Consider the following 5,522-nt stretch of genomic DNA (forward strand, 5'->3'; position numbering starts at 1 on the left):
GCGACAGTAGGAGACAACGTGTGCGATTGACAGCAGGGCAGATGTATACCACTGCCTGCATTTGTCAGTAGTGTCTCACTGTTGTTCACTGGGTGCAGCCGTGTTGGGAGAGGGTCGCCATGGCTACAAGCCAGGGCAGCTTCCGGGATGATGGTTCTGGCTCCTATTTGTTTTTACTTACAGGTGATGACGTGAGAGGAGCCGCGGTGGTATCGAGCGACGGACTCCAATGCAGAATGCGAACTGGGCTGGGATGTGATGGACCCAGTGGACGGACGAGACTGGGACAGGAGGCTCCTCGTCTGCCTGACACGAGGCTGGCGTGGACCCCGCTCAGCAAGAGGAATTTCTGTCCAGCTCAAGAACACACAAGGAATATTGGTCCTGGGTTGTGGGACTGGGTGGGATTTCTGTGCATGAAGAGAATTGTATTTTGACCAGTTTTAGAAAAATCTTATCCAGTCTCAGTGGGAATTTTAGCATATCGAGAAAATTTCATTGTATACTTTATTTCTTAGTATCTGGTTTGTTTTATTCCTGCTGTCCACCTCGTGGAATAAACATGAACGAAACAATACTTTCCTGTCAAAAACAATATTTTAGTCAGGGCTAGCGGAAAGTTTCATATATATCATGAACATCTTTCCTCTTTGTCTTCCTGTAGTTTAGTTTCACTTTCTTACTCCAACCGGTGGAGGCAGATGGCCCCTCCCTGATTCTGCTTCTGCCGAAAATGGAGTTTTTCCTTCCCACTGTTGCCAAGTTCTTGCTCATAGGGGGTCATTTGATTGTTGGGGCTTTCTCTGTATTATTGCACAACCTTTATCTTACCATATATTTCAAGTTTATATGTTGTGAATTGGCTTGATTTAGAGGTTGCTGTTTTATTCATGACTCAATACTTGAATGGTTTTATCCTGTTTATAAATAAACATTTAAAAAGGACATTGCTTCATTGTCTCATTCATTCTTTGTCTGTGTCAGTCCTTAATACACACACATGTATACAATAATTCTAGTTGCATCAGTCTCCGGAGACGTGCTCTGTTTTCTCATACTTTTCTTCACTGTTTACCTCATTCTGCACAATAAAATGTACGTTTTTGTAAACAATGACTTGTTTTATGCTATTAAAAAAACTGTCTCCATATGAGGACGTACTTGAAGAGAAAAAGTCGCCACTTTGCATTTTACAAATCAAGTAAACAAACACGGGGCTGTTTATCATATAACTAACTTTTAGGTCTGTGGGATGGAAGGATGGGAGCTTTAAATGTTGTGCCTCCATAATTATTCTAGAGTCTTTACAGTGTTCAGCGCCTGCTGTGATTTGGTGCTACATACATAAACTTGAAGTGAATTAATCCACCTGTTCACAGGAGATCACAGGAAGATGACACCAAACATCAGAAGATCTTATTGTGCGCCACAGTAAAAGGGTGGTTTCTTGGGACTAAAGCACATAATAAACTACAGCAGAAGCTCACATAAAGCAGGAAATAAGCAGGCACCACTTGATCTGCTAATGCACGTTTCACACTTTTATTGTTGCCTCATTCACTAACAGTTCAATGGTGCAAGATTACCAAACACAGAATTAGGATATCTGCATGACACATCTGGGGTTAACTGATATTAATTGTCAGAGGTGGAAAATATCATGGCTAGTTTTGTTTGAAAGGCATCAACAGAAAAACACACAGAAAAAAGTGATGAGATGAAGAAAGACACAATAAGTCTGCTGTCGTTTTAGATGTCAGCAGCTACTTTGTATAGTCCTATATCTCTGACATTAGAAAAAATGAGTTAAAATAAACCTTTATTTTGATAGAGTTCAGATGGATGCCTCGCATGACTAATGAGTAGATCCTCCAAAAAACACAACAGACTTCTAATTCACTCAAACCGCTTTCTAATAAAGAGGAAGCACTAATGTAACTCACCTCCTCAGTCGAGCTGCAGGGGTTACATTTTAGGTCTCCTTTTCCTTTTTCCACCTCGCTCTTACATTCAAACCCTCTCTTAGTTCACACTAGAACAGGCCGCCACACCATCATTTGGTTTAATATGAGTGGAACAACTAAACCGCACAGACTTTATTTGATCAGTTAAGTCAACCTTTTATTAATATCAGGGTTCATACACATCTTTCAGGGTCAAATTCAAGCACTGTTTAAGCACATTCAAGGTTCAAGCTTTTCCAGCACATTACCAAAAAAGAAGAAAGCATGTTTCACTTTGCATCACCTCAGTAAGACCATGTAGAAATTTAAACAAATCATCTTAGGTCGACTTAAATGTCTTTTATGTCTGTTTTTTGTTAAAACAGAGAAAAATGCACCTCACAAAATACTGAAAAAGGAAACGGTTGCCTTACATGCATATAGTGTACAAACTCAACAAACACATTCCTCTTAAAAATTAAGATGTGCAAATGTGAACAAATCAACTTGTTAGAGATCTTCATCTCCACTGTAAATAAACAACAACCCAGAAAACAGGAAAACTGCACCAAACACCACAAACACCAACAAATTAATGTCTTCTCATCAGATATTGAAGCTTCTTTCCTGTGTGACATAAAAAATAGGAGACAGATGTTTGTTTGTTTTTGTTCTTTTTAACTAGTTAAGCACCCACGCCAAGAAAAATGGGGACATTTCATTTTTGAGCAGGAAGCTCCCCCTTTTTGTTACCCTTTAGATGAATAGAGTTTTTTAATTAAATGCATATTCTTTAATAAATGTTATCTTTTATAAAAAGTAGGATAATTAAAAAAAACTTGTATTATAGTTCTATTGTGTAGAAAAAAACTGTCTTGTTTTCTGTTGTCTGTTATATAATATTAGGGATGTTTGTGACAATTAATTTCTTAATGGACTAAACTAACCAATAGTCCACAACTAGGAAACACTGAAATTTTAAGTTAAGTTTGAAAACAGTTAAAAAAAAAAAAAATACCCCATTCCAAAATGTCTTGTGACAATCTCATTCGCTTAGGGAGTGATGATGTCATAGGGAGATCCTAAGAATCTTAAGTCCTTTGATGTTTTTCCTTAAGTAGGGGTGAGAAACAGCAAGTTTTAGTTCGTTTTAGCAGCATCTGTGTTTGCAGCCTACAAACGTTCACCACAGAAACATTTGGAAAGCTTTTCAAAGTCATCGTTTAGAAACTCCAACATGTTTCCAAGAAAAAAACAACCAATTCAAAAAGATTACGCCGCCTCTCCTTCCTGGCGTGGCCGGCCAATTTCCCCAAATGGCGTCTCATCCTTCCAAAGGGCGTTAGAGGAGAGTAGGAAGGAAAACTACCATCTCCAGAAAAAAATGCAACAAATTGAAGAAGAGAAACTTCAACTGGAGGACAAGTGTAGACGAATGGAAGCCCAAAATAAAGAGCTGGAAGACAGACAACAGCGCCAGCCGGACATAAAAATTATTAATGAGGGCTGGGGAATCAAGTTTGCTCAGACCCGAGAGCAAATTGTGCACCTCATTAAAGAAAACAAGCAAAAGAGTGCAGAACTAAAACAAATGACCAACCAGCTCCAAGACAAGAAAACGATGACTGATAAGATACAATGGGATCTCCAATACATGGACCGAAGGAATCAGCTCCTCCAAAGACAGCTCCATGAAGCTGTGGAAGAAAAGAAAGAATTCCTCCAACAGAAGGAAGAGCAGGACAAAAAGCAAAGAGACATGCAGCACGAACTGAAGAGCATGCAGGAAAAATACTGAATGCTGAAAGAAAGCCTGGATGAAACACTGCACCAAAATAAAGACCTTCTTCAACAGAAAGAGCAGCAACAAGAAAGACTGAAAGAAGGAAAACGTATTGTCCAGGACTTTGAGTCTAAAAATCTAAAACTGCAAGAGTTTTGTAATCAGCTGGAGGACAAAGCAACTAAAGTGGAAGAAGAAAAGGACAAACTGGAGAAACGCTGCTCACAGATGCAGAAAAGGATCGAGCAAAATGCGAGAAACAACTCGGAGCTCGTTAAGGGGATTTTGGTGGAATTCTATAAGTTGAAGCGTGAAAACACTCAAATGCAGGCACAAAAACAACAACAAGACAAAATACATGAAGACCTGCAGCTCACGCTCCAAGAAATCCAGAAAAGAAACGAGCAGTTAGAAGACGAGCACAAAGAGGTCCAACAGAGAAATGCAGACATGCACAAGGACAAGCTGATACAGGAGGCAACATCCAAACAACTCCAAGACAAGCTTGAAGAACAACAAGCAACATTAGAAGAGGTGGAACAAAGATGTGAGAAACTTGAAAAGCAAAACACAGAAACAATCGATGAGTTGAGAAATCTCATCCTGGAGAAAAAAGCGCTCGTGGAAAAGTGCATGAAAAAAAAGAAAAAATGGTTCCACTTGTTCCGGAGGAGAGACGCTACTGCTTCCTCACCTGATGTAGCCTCGTCTTGCTCCACCTCTGTTAACCCCCCAACCAGTCCCGGCAGTTGACTGTCCCCTCCTGAGCCTGGTTCTGCCGGAGGTTTCTGCCCGTTTAAAGGCTGTTTTTCCTCCCCACTGTCGCCTAGTGCTTGCTCAGAGGGGATTGTTGGGGTTTTCTCTCCTTTTTTCTTCATTTACTTGTTTAACTTTTGTCATTATTACTTCATTTTACCTTGTTTCTTTATTTACTTGCTTGTTTAACTTTTTTTTCAACTTATCTAAAAAATAAACCAATTGAATTTATCCTTTGAGTATTTTACTAAAAACCCGGAACATGGTTTGAAACATTGTTTCAGCTGAAACTGGCACAACATGCTTGAGTGAGTGAGTGAGTGAGTGAGTGTGTGTGTGTGTGTGTGTGTGACAGGGTATCACTAGTTAGGTCGTCATGTTTAGGCTCATCCACTCCAAAATGATTTAGGCTAAATCTTTAAAATAGTGTCATTGCATACACATTTTCAATTCACTCCAATCGCACAAATGCAGAAATAATTATTTGCAGTATCTTATTTATTATGAGAATGTCATGACTGATCATTTGCACCCACACCACCAAAAATGGGAGCAAAAGCGAGGACATCATGTTTAATCGGTTATAAGAAAAGGTCAGAAATATAAGTGCCAACATGAGCAGTGTCCACAGAAACCTCTGAATCTCAGCTCAAAGCTCAAATAAACCATTTCTACAACCACCAAACAGTTAAAAGAGCAGTGACGTCACCACCAATCTGTGGTCAGGTAATATCCATATTTTGATTGACGATTTTCTGGAGTTAAATGTGAACCGAAGCATATTTTCAAAGGTGTTATATGCTATAAAATACTTTTAAATAAAATAATCTCTAATTAATTAGGTGTGGGAAATAAAAAAAATCTACTTTTTCTATGTTTGAGTCACAGTAACTTCACTGGGCTCACATTTTACTTTCACAGGTTTTTATATTCTTTTGAAAATTCATGTGAACTCAAGCTGTCAGAATTGTAATGTAAGCTTTGATAATTGTCCACATTTGTCATTTTGACGATTATCCGTTTATTTTAATGAATACAGC

General features: G+C 38.9%; 1 pseudogene; it reads left to right on the top strand.

Moving 5' to 3' along the window:
- Positions 1–3,074: 3,074 nt before the first annotated feature.
- LOC148094825 (uncharacterized) lies at positions 3,075–4,689 on the top strand (annotated as a pseudogene).
- The last annotated feature ends 833 nt before the right edge of the window (positions 4,690–5,522 follow it).

This window comes from Neolamprologus brichardi, unplaced genomic scaffold (genome assembly GCF_056152115.1).
Source record: "Neolamprologus brichardi isolate AB-2024 unplaced genomic scaffold, ASM5615211v1 NODE_ptg000150l+_length_32251_cov_1, whole genome shotgun sequence".
In the NCBI taxonomy this organism is placed as follows: domain Eukaryota; kingdom Metazoa; phylum Chordata; class Actinopteri; order Cichliformes; family Cichlidae; genus Neolamprologus; species Neolamprologus brichardi.